This window comes from Ixodes scapularis, unplaced genomic scaffold, assembly GCF_016920785.2.
Source record: "Ixodes scapularis isolate PalLabHiFi unplaced genomic scaffold, ASM1692078v2 PGA_scaffold3__209_contigs__length_174095766, whole genome shotgun sequence".
In the NCBI taxonomy this organism is placed as follows: Eukaryota; Metazoa; Arthropoda; class Arachnida; order Ixodida; family Ixodidae; genus Ixodes; species Ixodes scapularis.
Genome location: NW_024609868.1, coordinates 65,453,622 through 65,471,543, shown reverse-complemented (window position 1 = coordinate 65,471,543; position 17,922 = coordinate 65,453,622). Strand labels below are relative to the sequence as shown.

The window sequence follows — 17,922 nt, the reverse complement described above, 5'->3', positions numbered from 1 at the left end:
GGTGAGGAAGAGGACAAGCACCACGGATTTTGGCCAAGCAATGGCCAATGTCTGGCGATGGTCTTTTGGCCAGTGGCCAGAGAGTGGCCATTCATTGGCCAATGGTTGGCCGATGGCTGATGGCCAGTGGCCATTGGCCAATGGCCAGATAAAGGCCAGTCACCGGCCAGTCTCTGGCCACTGTCTGGCCACTTGGCCAAGGACCACAGCCAGCCACTGGCCGATGACTGGCCAACTCTGTGCTGCTTGGGGGGGCTCTTTTGTTTCCACTCCGGCCTGCATGAACAATGCAGCATGCATGGTCCCAGCTCAGCACAAAAGCCGAAGTGGGCCCAGCTAGCATTCTCTGAGGATAGATCCGACACTTAACGTCGCTTCGTCGATTGTTAGTATTTTTTACATTAAATTGTGCCTTGCGCTTTATTGTAGAAGATGACATGGACATGCACATAAGGCCTGTGTGCACGTGCAGAGGCCTTGTGTTGAGTAAACACCTAGGTGTGTGGAAACAAACGGGTAAGAACGCCCCCTATAGTTCGATCGCCTGCCCAATTTTTGAACTGTACAGAAAAAAATACTTGAAAGAAAAACAGAAAAAAAAATATTGACCTCAGAGGGAGAGCCGAACATTGGCAGTCGCTTTAAGGCTGTGTTCAAAATCTTACCCAAATGGATCCGAGTTACTCCCGCGGGTCATTTCACGTGACATCACAGATTGAAAAGTGCTGGACGTGGCTAGGTTTTGGAATGCCAGAAAACAAAACCCTTACTCTGGAGTAAGATCATGTAAATTTTAAAACACGGCCTAAGTCTCACACGAGCGTCGTTCTCAAGGTTTCTACCACCTCTGTATTTTGCTTAAAGGAACAATACAAATATTTCTATACATTCACATAACGCTGCTTAAAATCACTTCCTAACGTTAATAACTAAATAAACTTGGCTTTGCTCTTTTTTTTAGGCAATGGCAGTGGCCAAAAAATTAGAGAAATATGAGCATCGTTGATCCCCTCAACTCGGAGCCAGAAGCGGCCTCCTGGCCTGGTACCTATCTGAGGCCGCCAACGTTAATCATGCCCCCTGGTGGGGTTGGAAAGGAAAAAACGCCTGCTGGAGCTCCAGGCATTTTTAGAGTTCGGCTAATCTCATCACCGCAGTGGTTAAACACAAGCCACTGCCCGAGTGTCCGCCGAGGCATTGATTGTTACGAGCTGATGTACAGTGCTCACGCAGTTCTCGTGTCTCATCCATGAGCCGCGCTCGACTGTCATCAGGCGGGTGGGTTCGATCCCCCAATTACGTCGTCAAGCTTTGCGAAGACAATACTGAAAGATATAGTTCCCTTTTATTCTCGTAATTCCACCGTGACAAGGGAACTTCTGAATCAGTGGCGGCCTGTGCGAGTATACTTGGGTCAGACTAGGACGAATACGCCTCTGAAAATTCATGAACATTCCAACCCGATATCATTTGATGACCGCTTTAAACTTCGCGGGGTGCAAAATAATACAAAAAAAAGCAATGGAGGGTTGCTGTTAACAAGTGACAAATAAAATTGTGGATTTAGCACACACAAACGGAGGAGGCAATTCCTCAGGAATACTTTCAGCCTTTCCACCTTGGTGAAGAAGGAACACCAGCGAAGCTGTACTATGGTGGGAATGAAGTAATGGGCCGGCCGCAAGTCGGCAAGCCAGAGTGCAAAGACTGGAGAGGTTGTCGCCATCAATGCGCGACGGCGGCAACCAGACAACCGGGAAGCCGGTTGTCTGGTTGCCGCCGTCAATTATAGATGGCGGTAGCTGTCAAGAGTTTTGTGTCATTATTTGTTTGCTGACTGACATGATGGGAAACTGACCCTTAATAGCTCCGATGTAAAAATCAGCGCGTGTGTGTGCGTGAGTGTGTGTGTGGGGGAGGGGGGTAGTTTTAAAAACATACTCTGTTGTAAAGAGGTTCCTCCTTCCCTCATCTTTGGCGGAGACCAAAAAGCGTGGGCCCGGAAACTACTTTGTTTGCAAAAACACTCTTGCCAAAAAGCATGTTTTTGTCGTGCCAGACGGTTGCGCAGTTCCTCGCGAAGATGCACTACGAATAATAATACGTGCCTTTCAAATACTTGGCTTTCACTGAGCTTGAACCTCCTGCAGCGTGCATTTTGCATCATCGAATTTGATTTTCTTAGCAAGAAGCCACAATGAATACTAGCATATAGTATGATGACGTCACGTGCATGCCATGCTAAACAGTTCAGCTTTCTGGTGAAATGTGATGTTCGCAACACTAGCAATAGATGTCCTACTTGTAAAGTTTTCCAGTATTTATTGCAGTCTCGCGATGATAGATGGCAGCCCAGAAAAATGTTAGAGCGCATGATTATTGAAGCACAGTGTTGTAAAGCGAGGGCCCAAAACAAGTGCAGGTAAAACCGAATGTAACATTAGCCTCGCGAGGTAGTATTTTGCGAAGTTTCGAGCTCATGCAAGCTGATGAAATGAGATTTATATTAAGATTTTTTTAGAATTTCATCGGTCCTTCGCGCTATTCGTGCAAAATTATTAATTTCATTGCGTGCACCTTTACGCATCTCTTTTTGCAGTAAGGCGTTCTGTAAGAGATTATTTAGGAAAATACCATTATTTTCTCTTTTTTTAACATTTCGAGTATTTGCTTTCAGATCTGTCATGTGAACACAGAGTCCTTTTTAGCGTACCCTACAACCCGATGTTTCACACTGCCAATCAGCAAACAGAAAAACACTTTTACGCAGACTCAACAGCTCGCGTAGTTTCGAGTATCTTCCTTCCGTGTCGGTCTCAAGCGGTTATGTGAACTTTTAAGGTAATATTTATTGATCATTATAAAAATATATTGCATTGCTAACTGACTATTTGACAACATAAATAAATGGCCGACCACCCAAAAGCTATGCCCCCCAAAATTATTTGAACTGTGTTCTGCCAATCTTTTCCGGCGTTTGTATCCTCGACAGGCACGTTGAAGGTTGTTTGGGACAGCTTTACACACATTTCTGATTTTGAAGCTAATTTAAACAACAATTTGTTCCTCACAAATATAACTTCTTAAACATATAGAAGCCTGTTATTGCCTCTTCTATATGGTAAACATTGCTTTAATGTGTCTCTGGGCTGGACAAAAACAAAGTAAACAGGGGCGCGCGCGGCTGAACCATGACGATTACGCACGCAAACTGTCAGAAAATATCCAATTAAGTAGCTGCCATGCCGAGAAAAACTTTAAATACTACTTCGTTTTACTTAATAAAGAAGGTACTTTGGGGGACGCTTAAGCTTCGGCTTTAAAATCGCCTCCTTACTTGCCGCGCAAGCGTGCCTCGGTTGCCTAGTCGGGAGCGTCTGACTCGCGACCGAAGGGTCGTGGGATCGAATCCCTCCTAAAATTCTTTTTTTTTTTTTCTTTAAGGCAAAGAGAAATTATTAGAGACATACGGCGACCTGCAATTCACGTTACATGTCATGTTTTAATCACTTTCATTCCATGCGTGATGTCACGTTTCACGTGAGCATTGTGAGTTGTTTGAAATTCTTGAGCGAGGGCATGTAGCTCTGACGTCATGACCTTATCGACCATTCAGGATTTTCCAGTCACGTCACCGAAATCGGCTTTTCTGCGACATGAGCTTCTCAGTGCTATTGCGTTAAAATAATCAATTAGCAAGGGTGATACTCATTTGCAAATTAAATTGACCGGCCTCTTGTCAAGAGCAAACCTCAATAGCCAGGCTATGCCAGCTTATCCTGTATAAGAAAATGTGAACTAACGTGGGCAAGCGCTATTTTGGGCAAGATTCGATCTGAGTGCGAATGTGCATATAGATTAGACTGAACAATTTTGATTGCTCCTTGCTGCATGATTAGCCGCATGCATTGCGGTGCTGAGTGTCAGCAATGTTTGGTTAAAACAACAAGCATTTTGATTGACGCTCGGCATTTCTTTAAAAAAATAGACTGAAGGGGATTATCCTAGAACTTTCGTGACATTTTGAAAATTTCATTGCCTTTTGCTTAGTTGTGTCGTCATCATATACATATATATATTGTGAAACATATTTAGTAAACAATATTTCACGATATATATGGCCACGAGGCGCCCATTTCATAATTTTGTGCAGTAATTAATTCCTTAGTTCGAGGACACAATCACGATTTAACTTTTAATACTGCGACACAAAGTTGTACCAATCAAGGGTATTTTTGGTGACCATGCCACACTTGGCGTCAACACCCTAGTAGCACCATATGTTGCCATAACGTGACTGGAATGTCACAAATGTAATGTAACGTTGGGGCACATTTGGGTATGTTATAGCAATGTTTGAAAACTAACGTACCAGAAACGTTCTCCTGTAACGTTGTTTGACTGTCACTGAACGTCATGTAACGTTACATCACATAGGCAAACGTTCCAGGAATGTTAGAGAAGCAACATTGGAGCAACGTTTAGAAATAACCTCTTGGTAACATTTCCATCCTGACATACGGGCAATGTTATGCAGGGATGTTGGCCTAATGTGACGAAATGTGACGCATCACCACATCACACAGAGGCTGGTCAAGGATACACGAAGATACCAAACTTATAATAGTTCAATGTTGATTCTCTTGTTCAAACATTTTTATTTTTTTACAAACAGAAAGACCGCTCTAATGCTTGTGACGGGCGTGTTTGAAACAAATGTTCAAAATGTACCCTGGAAAGATTGCAGAAAATTAAAAAAATATCTGTCCAAAAGGTTTATGATAAAATTGAATTCATTTGTGTGTATGGCCTTTCCTTGCTTCCTTCCTGCCCCTTAATGGGTTGGCGAGTCTGCTCAATATTCACAAGCTAGCATGCACCCCCATCAGAGCTTTTAGGTTAAGGTCATTCGAATGTCCAGCTTTTGGAACGCATGCTAAAGATAACAAGAGGGTGAAGTCATGGGGTGTTATTGTGTTATCAAAGGTGGAAAACTCACGCTGGTGACGCGACGACCCAAAGACCTCCCAAACATGTATAGGATGGCATGAGAGTCGTAGCCTGTAAATTAATTTGGAACATGTAGCTAGCTGAAATTATCACCAAAAGTGTATTTTAGTTGTGTGCTCTATTGCGTTATTTTCGAAGCGTAGCTCTGTTTCTGTGAAAAATACGAACATGATTACCCTACGGCCAGGTCGCAGAGAGCTCTTGGGGTCGACCAACTGCTCTATCCGACCCGAGCTTGCTGCAAAATGATTTCTACTATTTAAAATAGAAGCGAGGACTAATTTCACGACGGACTCAGGTCAAATCGAGCGACTGGGTGGTTCTTACTCTCGCCCTGTCTCGGTTGTCTGCGCCAGTGCTTGCCATAGAGATTTAGAGAAATCTTGGAGCGTGCAGTATAAGATACACCCTGGTTGAAAATTTGAAATAGTTACATGCAGAAGCTCATATTTCAGTCCAATTTACAGCTCAGCACTCTATTCGGAAAACTCAAAAAGTGGCGGCTCATTGCAGCACACTGCAAGTGAGACAACTGGCGGTAGCCATTGTCTCATAGACAGAGGAGGGGAAAAGGGAGACGGTTGAGGGGGAAGGTGAGCGATGAGATGGGAAGGAGAATAGAGGCAGGAAGAAAGAGGTCAAGTATGAAGGTCGAAGGCCAAAAACACACGCTCACACAAGGAAGAGAGGAGACAAAAGGAAAAGGGGAATGAGGATGAGAGGCCGAGGGAGCATGAAGAGAAAGATGAAGAGAAGTGGGGCAGGGAGGACCAAGATCAGACGGAGGAGAGAGGAAAGAGGGGAGGAAGAGCACACAGAGGGAATATGAGACCAATGGGGGAGAAGGAGTGGAGGGGAATGAGGAGATGGGACGGGGTGGGGCCAGGTAAGACGTAAAACATTGCAGGTCATAGGCCTCGGTTGCATGGACACAAGATCACACCTCCCCGACCACACAAAATGAAGAGCCATATGCAGCTGCCACCAAAAAGAAAAGGTCAAAGGCCATGAACATAGAATCACTCAAACGAGAGAGAAGGGGGGAGAGGGGAGGAAAGATGAGTAGGATGGGTAGCGGGAAGAGGAAGGTGGACAAGAGAGTAGAGGAAGAGGGGAGGGAGGAATAAGGAGACCGAGGAGATAGAAGGGGAGATGGCGAGGAGGAGCAGTCAAGGGTCCGAAGTCGAGATCAAAGGTCAAAGGCAACGAACATATAATCCTATGAAGGTGGGGAAGGGGGGGCCACAAACATTAAATCATGCGAGGACATGAGGAGTGAAAGGTTGGAAAAGGCAACATAGGAGAGATGGGACGGGAATGGGGTGAGATTAAAGAAAAGTGAGTGAGAGGGGGGGGGGGGGGGGGAGGGGCAGGTAGGAAGGAGATCTAGCATCAAGGGCCACGGATACAAGGACGCACTCCGCCGACCACTCAAAATGAAGGGCCCCAAGGGGGGAGGCATTCACTTTATCGAGTGACGTGTAAGCAAATGTTCACGTTTCACCGAATGACACTTTAGCGAAAATTCGGACGCTGCGAAGCGGCGTTTTCGGGTGGGCCAAGTGGGTTTCCTATTTTTGTAATGAGCCGCCGCAGACTCGCCGCGCGGCGGATGGGTTAACGCGCGCCCCCGTTATTCGCTAAAACGTCGATTCGCTCAAATGCCGCTGTTTCCTAAAACGTCATTCGCTCATCTAATATGGACCCTAATTGTAATGAAACAAGTATAATCGCACACACATTGTTAGCCCCCGTTCACTTCTCGCCAAAGAGCCGTCGACACAAGAACATATTTGAGCTTGAGGCTTCGAAGCTTGCTCTGCGTGGACCGCTCTTTGCCTACATTTGTTATCTGGACACATCACAATGGCACAGCACAGTCGCATAGCTACGGCACTACCGTTTCGATGTTAACAGTCCACTATCGTTACCGATATTACGGTCGAGGTCATCCACTGATCACTGCAAGACGTTGCAAGATCGCCATCGTCCGCCATTATTGCACACTAGTACGGCATTACGGTTATGGCTGTACGGCTTAAACCAATTTCCAATTTCTCCAATCGATGTAATGTTTTATAACTCTTAAAAAAAACTTATTTTAGTACTGTTAGAAAAATTTCCACAGTTTATTCCTACTTGAAACTTCATGTTTAGTCGTTTACTCGTTTACGCACACTGTTGACAAGCCAAGACGCCAAGAGTGCAAGTAGCTCAAGCCAAGCAAGGTCGAAGCCAGGTTGACCACGTGACCGTATGTCAACGGACCGTCAAGGCCTGTTTCATCGGACCGCCAGGCCTGTTTCATCGGACCGCCAGGACTGCTCTGCCGATCTCTCGGCGTGGAGGAAACGTAAACAAAGGTATGTTCCATTTTCGTTGTTGTTACTACTTGTGCTGAACAATGGAGCGGGCGAAGCGTTCGCTATCAGAGCTATCCGATCGCCAAAAAAGACGTAGAGTAGCCGAAAGTAGGGATGCCGCGAACTTTTTTCGAATCGAAGTTTCGATGATCGAATCAAGCGGTTCGAAAGGTTCGAAAGATTTCGATTTTTCGAATTATCCATATCGTAAAATTCGACGGACGTCGAATTTTCGAACTTGTTAAGCTAAGAAGTTCGACGCTTTTCGAACCGTCGAACTTATTACGCTAAAAAATTCGATCTTTTTCGAACTTTCGAACTTATTGCGCTGCAAGGTTCGATGCTTGTCGAACTTTCGAACTTGACTGACCAAAAAATTCGATAAATTTCGAACTTTCGAACTTATTTATAAAGAAAATTCGAAAAGTTTCGAACTTTCGAATTCTGAAAAGTCAGAAGTTCGACGAACTTCGAACTTATAGGGTAAAAGTTCGACGTTCGTCGAACTTTGAAAGACCGGCGGACGGTTTCATTTGATTTCAAGTAGTGGGGTACATTCGTAATTTTTTTTCTCGAACTTTTACACGCGGTGCTGCGTTCCTTACGAAAGACAATGTCGTTTATTTCAATGTTCTGGCATGCTTAGGTTTAAAGAAATAAATCCCCGAAGGGGCGAGGACGGACGACCGGTTTTTGACGATTATCGTTTGTGCCAGATTTGAAGAACGCTGCAGCCGGAGCTATTTATGGTAGATATGTTATACTTTTTTTTAAGAATGATCTATGTATAGCGTAGGTAAGTGCCGTCTTAAGATGTGATTATTGTTATTCAACGTGAGTTTCGAAGAAATGTCCAAACATGTATCTGCATGCAATTATGACCTAAACTTGATATTTATTTTCGTCTAAGTTGTTTGAGGTATCGCATTTAAATTAACACCAAAGACAGTACATATCATTGCCATCTGCAGAATACAAAATAATATATTTATTGTGTTTTCACGTTAAGGAATAAATTAACTCATGGCAGAGGATTTCTAGTAGTGTTCAAGTTCAGCACGTCATTAAAAGAAAACTTCTTTTTTTTCGCTTCACGTTCCTGGGACGTGTTTCTTTTAGCCTGTACACATTTTGGTAAAAGAAACTTGTTTCGAAGTTCTGAACCTCTGAATATGCAAGAATAGAACACTTACGACGAATTCTTGATAGTTTTTTTTTTCTCCTGCTTTTTATTCCCGCATTTATTCTTTTTTTTTTTTTCTTTTGTTATTATCGGCACAGGTGTTTAGGTCGAAAAGACAGCTTTGAACTTCCGAACCACTAAGCATGTGACGAGCAGTGCCTTCTGACAACAAGTTTCTAACAATGACCATCTACGCAACCTTTTATGCAGTGAAGAGCGACAGCAGCTATACAAATGCATAAATAATTTCAGATTAAAATAAGCTCGACCACGCCCTCTTTCCCCGTATTGTTTTCTTTAACAGTCCGAAATACCTGCAAGGGGGAGAAGGAGGCTGAAGCCCCCCCCCCCCCCCCCCCCCCGCTACCCTCTTTCCCCCCGTTTTTCCTCTTCCGACGCCACTTGTATGGTAGAACGCTCCTCGACCTCGAGTTGTGTCGGCTTTTGTGCTTTTTGCGAGGCGATTCCTCCGTCCCAGAAAATAAACCTCCAGTACAATTATAAACTTCACCGGATCGGATTACTACCAGCGTGCAAGGGGTGGCGAGCTAGTTTGCCAGGTCGCTTCAAGGTTTCTCTGAGCCTCAACCTCCTGCTCGCCCCTGGCCGTTTCGAAACTGGATGAGTCTCGTAAAACAGTGTGTTCGTGCAATCACTACTGCGTGATAAAGACCCCCCCCCCCCCCCCCCCGGGGGGCTGGCGGTCACAATTCTGCACTGGCAAATATTCTAGCACGTCCGGGACACTCGTCGTCTCATTTAATTGCCTTACCAACTTCGCAGAATCTAGATATCACACCCTAACTTTTCTAAACTTGATTTTGTGAAAACAAGTGAGTCGTGAAAACGTTATTTGAAACTGAAACTGTAGAAAAACTTGAAAATCGGACTTCAAACTTTGAAAACTTGGATTAAAAAAAATTCAAAATCTTCAAAGTTTTTTTTTTTTTTTTTTTTTTGAATTTAGCGTTAAAAGAGAATCGAAACTTTCGAACTTTTCGAACTTTATGCCAAAATAAATTCGAAATCTTCGAATTGTTCGAACTTCATGTCTATAAAAATCGAAGCGTTCGAAGTTTTCGAATTTTTTTTACAAAGAATTTCGAAATCTTCGAATTTATCGAACCTGAAGTAAAAAAATATTCGAAATATTCGAATTCGAAATTTTAGAAACCGTGAAAGCTTCGAAATATTCGAATTCGAAACTCAGCTGTGGACAAAAGTTGCGAATTTTTCGAAATCGAACCTCGGTCGGTACGAAAATATCGAAATTTTTCGAAATCGAACCTCAGTTTGCTTCGCAAATATCGAAACCTTTCGAAATCGAACCTAGGGTGGTTCGCGACATCCCTAGCCGAAAGTGTTCGCAAGGAACTTGAAAGTTGCGGTACGAGCAGTGAGGAGTCGGTGGACACTGAGGAAGCATACCCTCTTTCACGTGGACAACAGGCCGTGGCAGCACATGCAAGTTTTTCCGGAGAGTTTGAATACCAACGAGCTTCCGAGTGTGAATCTGAGTCGAGTGATACGAGTGGTGCACGAAATAACCTAATCTCAGAACACCTGTGTCAAAATCCCCGCTGCGAATTCCCCGCGTTACCTCCCCCTCTTCAAAATCCCCGGCCTTCAAAACCCCCTTTCCTTTATCCCCTTATCAGTTCCCCCGGGCCATTGGTCCTTAAAAACCATTTGGAAAAGCGCTTTTATGGACACTTCATAAAGCTGAGCTGTGTTATGACCATCCTAGCCAGCCCCAAATTTTCTTTGACACACTGTGATCTTGGAGAATCTCTCTTGAGAGAGTTTGTTTCTGGAGCTGGTACCTTGTATGAGAGGGTTTATGTCTACAACATGCACTCCCTGATCCACCTGACAAGACGTTCGACGGTTCGGCCCTGTCAACACCTCCTCGGCCTTTCCCTTTGAGAACTTCCTTGGGAAGCTCAAGAAGTTGGTGAGGGGTCCTTCCTTGGCACTGCAGCAGGTTATCAAAAGGCACTCAGAAGTGAATCCCACCACCGTGTCAAGTTCTGTGCAACAGAAGTGTGCTCTGCTCAAGCAACAACCTGAGCCGCCAAGCTTCAAGAAAACCCAGTGCAGTGAGCTTGTTTTAGACGGAGCACATTTCTCTTTGAAGGCGTTCGACAACTGTGTTCAACTGAAGTATGGCAACATTGTTGTTGTTAGGAACTTCATTGAGTCAGATGGGAACCGTAGCATCTGCGGACAGTTTTTCCGAAATCTCGGCAACCTTTATACTTCAAAGCTGCCATCATCAGAGCTAAAAATTTTTAGAGCTACAGGGCTCTCCATGCAGTATTCAGTGGGGAGTGTGCAGGACATCAGGTGGAAGTGCGTCTGCTTGCAATATAACCAGGGACATGATTGTAAACCTGAGACTGGGGCAGAAAGGAGAACACAGCAGAAGGTAGAAAAAGAGGAGGCAATGTCTCAAACTCCGCTGCAAAGTTTATTTCGTACGCGCCTTATTCGCGTCTCCAGCTCGACGCTCGCCCTCCCGCGGCGGAAACGGGAAGCGCTCTAGTGAGGGTCCCCCGATTCTCCTGCTCAGCGGGCATGGCGGAACTGCTCGCGATCACGGCTCGCGAAATGTCGTTTCCGAATGCAAACAACACTCTTCACTGTCGCAACGTAGTGCTGCAGCCGGTATGGGATTGTACTTTACTGGAGAGTTTTAGTATTGCGCATAGAAGCAAACGCAAGCGGTGTGCGTTTGCGTTAGAGTTGCTTGCCCCACGCTGTGCGTGCGCCTCATCGTCATGCGCCATCCAAGACCGCGATTTCGGGCTCCGCGCACGCGCAGTGTGGAACGCGCAAAGCTAACGCAAACACATAGGGCTTGAGTTCGCTCGTATACGCAATATTAAAACTCATTACTGTTTCACCAGCTTCCAACGCCAACGAAACGTGCTGCAGTGAGCAGACGTGCAAGCAGGTAGGCGTTCCTTCGAACTGGAAAGGCTGAGATTGGCAAAACGACGTCGAGCAAATACAAAAGTAAATAAATGTTATGAAAAACTAGCAATTAAAAAAAAAGTTTTTTTTTTTTTTTTAACTTTTGGGCATTTGGTCTGGAAGTATATTGGCGGCGACTTTGGACGTTTCGCTGATTGTCAAAAGTCGCGACTTTGATAGCACAATATACTTTACCCACAGTTAATGTAATTTTACATGGATATCTAAGATTACTTAATTGATTTTAGACAATTTTAGTTTATTTGTAATTAAAATGCAGCAATTGGAACCAGTGATGATAATTAGCACAGTTTTCATTGTCATATTTCTTCGCGCGTTTAAAATTAGATCACAGGCAACAAATTATATTAGAGCTTGAAGAATTGCTTATTCAAATATGTGAATTTTAATATTATTATCATTAATACAAATAGCGGCAATGTATGCCTTTAATTAACGCCGAAATCACGAGAATACTCTATTTAACCATGATAGTCTTTCCAGAAAGGTATAATTCTGTTTTCTTTTTAGCATATGAAAAACTCTGACATAGTTATCAAGATAGACAAACAGTTAAACGCTGGATGTAATATGAAATCCTACGCGTCACTCGGTGCTATAAAAACACACACACACACACTTCAGCTGTCTGACTCGGATTCCGTCTTGGGTTGTTGCAGTGAGAGCAGCGTTTATTAGTTTATGCGTTTCGTGGACATATTGTAAAAATTTGAAATTATTCTCTTATTCTTGTGTTGGGATAATTGTCATTATTTCCCGTGACAATTATCTGAGCGAGAAAAAGGCAGCGAGAACGCACATATATCAGCACAGATTTTTTCAACAACTACCAATATCAGCCTGGATCGAACAGTATGTCACAATATAAAGTTTCCGCGAACAACTTTTCTAAGTAAATAATTACGATGTGAGACACATCTTGAGTCATGAAAGAATCCGAAATTAAGACCTCTGTTGAGAAATTAAATCCAAAATAGAGGTAAGTTTCGGTTTCGCTCCAGAATTAAAACGCGCATCCTTCCGTAATTAATACGCTAAACACCGTTCTTGTTTTCAGGTTAAAGAGGTGACCTGCGCTCATGAAACATTAGCTTCCTCGTATTACCAGAAGTCATTTATGGCGCTCAGTGAAGCCAGCACACTAGACAGGCTCAACAGCGGCACGCATTTCTGACCCTCACTAAACCCGCCATCTTGGAAAATGAGTGGCGCCACCTATAGTTAGTTGGAGTCGCGAATATACCACAACTCCAACGCTGTCTCTACAAAAAGAAAAATATATGACAAGAGGACAATGAAATTTGGGTAAACCTTCTCTTATCTCCCTTGACCTCTCCTGCGAAACACTCACACAAAGGGTCACATTCTAGCATAACCACCGCCATTCGGCGTTGGAGTTGTGGTATATAAGGCGTGTACGAAATAAACTTTGCAGCTGAGTTTGAGACGTTGCCTCCCCTTTTTCTACCTTCTGCTGTGTTCTCTTTTCTGCCCCAGTCTCAGGTTTACAATCATGTTCAACTTACACCAGCTCGCCTGCACTCTGACTATTTTTTCGATAACCAGGGCTATGCTGTTTTTTTTATCTACTTCACTTGCAAGTGTGATCTATGTTTGCAACTATTGTACATTGGTTGTGCTTAATTCGAAAACTGTATTTTTAGTGACTTATGACTGGTCTTTAAGGTAATAACGGCTTTATTTGTTGATTTCAGGAAATGTACTCTCTTGTCCATTTTTTGGCGGAAAATGATGTCGCAGTTGTCCCTACCTGTTGGGTGTGCAATGGCTGCACGGCATGGCCACCCTACAAATCAAATCTGTTGATGATGGCAATTAGAGAGCGTGAAGAGCCCTCGACTGACTGGGCCACATTCTCCTGTCAGGTGATGGCATCATGTTGTAAGTATAGCAGGGTGTCTAGCAACCAGGAAAACCGGGAATTGTCAGGGAAATTTTAATTACCGGGAAAAATCGGGGATATTGTCAAAAATCAAGCCCAGTCATGGAAAATGAGCCGGAAATGCCATTGAGTGCCCTGAGCAAAGAGTTGAGAACCTTGGGGCAGAGAAATAGGCAATAAATTCTGCTTAGAGCGGAGCGCGGACTCTGCTCACCCAATGTAGAGTGTGCTAGAGCACTGCACGAGCCAGAATTTCTAGACCCGGCCCGGTAGAGGCACGGCCCGGGTTTGGCCCGAGCCTAATAGAATATTTAATTTCCGGGCCCGGCCAGACTTGGCCTTGAAGAGACACGGCTCGGGCCCGGCACGGACCCGACAGAATTTTAGACAGAAGCTTGAGCCCAGCACGAGCCCGACAAAATTTTTGTTTTCTTTAATATAAACCTGAGCTGGCCCAATCCTCACAGATTATATACATGAGCCCGAAAAAGTTGGCAGGCTTTAACCTAAAAGCTGTCTAACCATAAAGCGAGCATGTTTGATTTAATGAACAAAAGTTTAGGATGCAAACAAGCTTGTGGTGGTTAAACATTTGACTGGTGTGCTCGGCTTTCTTGTTTCAGTGACACATGAAGATGCAAAGTACAAAGAAAAAAAATTCGGAAGCGACGTCCGACTTAACATTGAATAATGAAGAGCGGGAGAAGAGAAAAAGGAAGAGACTGCAGCATACTCTTTCTTCATTTGAGGATGAGGACTTCTATGACCAAGATGTATGCACCTAAATTTCTGCAACACCTTTGTATTCGGGATTCATTTGCCCTCCTTTTTCATCAAGCTTGCCTCTTCTGCAGGAACGACGTAACACTCAGCCAGCCCCTCAACTTCCAGAACGTGCACCAGAGCCCAAGCAAAAACGCACACGTGTATGTTTGCTTTTTGTTGCTGCAATTTCTTAACGCTTTCCAGCATTTAGATTTTTTATTTTATGTGATTAGCCTCAGCTTGGTTAGCCGCAATTGTGATAATGAATGGTATCCATATTGTTTATTGAGCACCTGCTGCTTTGATGTTTCTTTTAGAGCGCAGCTCTTAGGCGGCCGTTTCCGGCTTGAGTGCTGTCGCCGTCGCCGTAACCGCGGCGACGTTTCGGCAAGGTGACTTTTCGGCACCATGCCAAATTGTCCTCGCGGGGTCACGTGACCCCCGTCAGGAGGGTCACGTGACCTCACGGTTACGGTGACGCCGCTCAGAGGGAGGTGTGGCAGGGAGGAGGGGTATACCCTTTCCTCGGGACCCTTCCCTCCTCCTCTAGAGCTGCACTCTAATTTAGCGTTACAGGGAGTTGTAAACGGCTTTCATTTTTTTTATCTAGTAATTTTTAATTTACAAACCTGCTAGTTGTGGTATGCTTCCTCGCACAAGGACAGTTATAGCCTAAGGGATGGTGAAGTGGATATTTTTAGTTTGACGGTGCATATGTTTGCTTTGTATTGCTGCAACCTCATGTTTGCATAATTCTGCTGTACTAGTCATTTTTATTTTACAATTTAATTTATTTTGTTTATTTATCTATGCTTTCTGATCAAAGGATACATTAGAATGCTTGCTGTTTGTGCACTCTAACCCTAGCACTTTTTATGAACCTGTCCTCTGCTTTATATGTGGAATGGTTTGGGCAGCGTTAGGATTGACCACTTCTTAAAGAAAGGTGGTACATTTTGTTTTACACCACCGAGCACTCTTTGGTGTAAGGTACATTACCATATAGCTGAATGACACAATCAGCTATACACGTTTGCAAGCAGTCATGTTTCCAAAAGTAGTCTAGCCACCATGGGTAGGGAAACATGCTCTCAGGGTACCAATCTGTCAATTAGCTTAGTGACGCTTTAGCAAGCCTTCATAATCGGATTATCTGGGGTGCACCCGAGCTGGAAGATGGCAGCGCGCAAGGGCCCGCCATTTTGCAGACTCTGTCTCATTTTTGTTAGTGAGCGAAAACGAAGGCTTCTTCAGTATCATCTAGGAAAACCACATGTCCAATATTATCTCCATTTAAATCTTTATGAAATGGATCAGCAAACTGCTAACCCTAGCTGACAATGTAGGCGCAAACGACAGCGCAGTTGCTACTACGGCTTCAGTGCACCAAACATCAATTTACTATGTCAGGTGCATTGTTACATTTTCTTTGTTTTTTCCATGCACAGTCAGTCCTTGACTTGAGCACTGTCTTCTCCAAAAGTTGGTTCAGCGGTGTCCACATGATTGGCACAGACCTGGATGTGCACGTTTCTCATGGTTCACCTCTGTTAAATAATAATGGCATTGTTTGCACAATGTTCACATACTCAATGGCTTATTTATGTACTATTTAGTAGACCTCGCTGCATACTAATGTTCTTCAGATATTTATTCCTTTGAGAAAACTTGGCTTTAGCGTAGGTTGCAGTGGTGCAGATGTCGTCAGACACGGAGCAGACAACACTCAGGCCCGTCTGTTTGCGTCGTCCTCGCAGGGGTAGCACATCATCATTTGTACCATGGGATTGGTCATGTCTCCTCTGACTCTGCCATCGTTGCCTGTAGAAGCCGATGTTTCGGGTTTTACTTGGGCTATGTTTAAAGCAAAATTGCATAGGAAATATTCCACCAATGCATGAAATAAAATAGTTATTTTTATATTTCTTTTTAAATTTATTTTTTATTTTTATTTGAAGTCTTATAATTCCAAAAGTTTTGGAATTAAGCAGAGTTGCCTTTTAACAACAAATGGCTATAGCTAAACAGGGCACACAAGTGAGGAGCTTTTTTTTCTAAAAAGGTGAAATCCACATGAAGTAAAACAGATAAATTGGTATGTTTGCTTATCAGTATAGCTTTGAGCCATGTGCCGCAGCCACCTCTGCTGTGGTTTTTATAGCGTACTCTGACCGATTTCACTGTAGCAGCATTTGAGATCGATAGACCAACGAATATAGTTTGAATTCATACAAAAATTTGCTTGGTTTCAGTTTTCTGGTTGGCTCTTTTAGATGAAAGGAAACTGTCCTGGTGAAGCATGTGACAGCAGCCCACATAACCTCACTACAGTGGAGTTTTGTCCCATGCCTCGCTCCCGAGCTATCTGGCTCATTGACAGGGTGTCTAGCACCTTGGAAAAGCTGGAATTGTCAGGAAATTTCGGATCATCTGGAAAAGTCAGGGAATTGTCAGGGAGATAATCAAAAAGTTAGCCAAATCAGGGAAAATGGCCAGGGCGAGTAATGCGGTGGTGTGCGACGAAGCCAGGAGAGTCGTGCATTGACGTGGCTGTGGTAAATAACATTGCCCGAAACTTTGTAAGTCTTTGACTTCTTGAGCAACATAAAGACAGATTTCAATAAATTGTTTTAAATTGTGAGTGGTGTTCACTTATGAGGTGTTTAGCAGCAGTTCGTACCACATCTCCAAACTTCTGTAATGGACAGGCAATTTAAAACCTGGAAAAGCTGGGGAACTTAAAAGGAGGAATTTGCTAGACACCCTGGCTGATTTCATAGTTACCGATGTCTGCCAAGTTATGCTAAAGTAGGGCATGAAATTGTCGATATTTCACTGTGGTAGCTGACGTTGTGTTGTAATTATATACTTTTGAAACAGGAGCTGTGCGCACCTGCTTTAAACAGAAGGCAGAAAACATGAGCCAGCCATCATCGTGCAGGAAGCCGACGCCAAATGGGCTGCTGCTGAATCGGTCAGGCATGCACCAGCTAGGACCAAGAAAATGGTAATATGATATTCCTAATTTTGCTTAAACTCCCGAAAAATACTTTTGCATCCTAAAACAAGCCCAGATTTCAAACAAAGGCATTAGTCTACTTTACATAAAGACATTTTTAAGTATTAAGAAATTTATTTAGCCAATGAAAGAACACCATGTTATGACATTGTCTGCAATGAGCTTGACATTGTAGAAAATATGAGGCTCATTGACATTGCCCCTGGGTCCGGACAGTTCATCAAACGCCGTTTCATTGAACATTATTTCATCGAAGCTGTTTCATTGAACGCAGTTTTATCGAATGCTGTTTCATTGAACGCCATTTTATCAAAGTTGTTTCATTGAACGTAGCCTATTTGAGCAGTAGAAATATTTTTCTTTTTAGTGCCGGGAGGATAGCAGTGTTTTAATATTTATTGTAACTTATAAACTTATATATATATAAAAGGAAGGAACCTTTTTTTGTCACCTTCTATTCTTTTTTTTTAGTAAATGATGACTTCTGTTAATGAGGCCAATAAGACACAGTAACACTAACGACACTTTTAAAAGCTGTGATCATCAGGTGCAGTGATGAATGCACGTCCATTCAAAAGCGTATATATATCTTCGTCCTTGAAGAGACCTATTCTGCTTCAAGACGAAGCCGTCCTTGAGGCAGTGATCTGTCTCCGTGGCCCATGATACGGGGAAAAGAAAA

At 43.6% G+C, this 17,922-nt stretch overlaps 1 long non-coding RNA gene across 3 annotated transcripts; it reads left to right on the top strand.

Annotated features, from left to right (window-relative positions):
- The first annotated feature begins 7,138 nt into the window (after window positions 1–7,138).
- LOC120847728 lies at window positions 7,139–17,228 on the top strand. Of its 3 annotated transcripts, XR_005717434.2 has the most exons (5): window positions 7,139–7,373; window positions 13,269–13,455; window positions 14,080–14,229; window positions 14,311–14,382; window positions 17,102–17,228. It is a non-coding gene; the product is annotated as an uncharacterized LOC120847728 (long non-coding RNA). The 3 variants fall into 3 exon arrangements; XR_006078097.1 differs by lacking the exons at window positions 7,139–7,373; window positions 17,102–17,228 and adding an exon at window positions 10,424–10,655 and having other exon boundaries at window positions 14,311–14,509; XR_005717433.3 differs by lacking the exon at window positions 7,139–7,373 and having other exon boundaries at window positions 13,075–13,455; window positions 17,102–17,142.
- The last annotated feature ends 694 nt before the right edge of the window (window positions 17,229–17,922 follow it).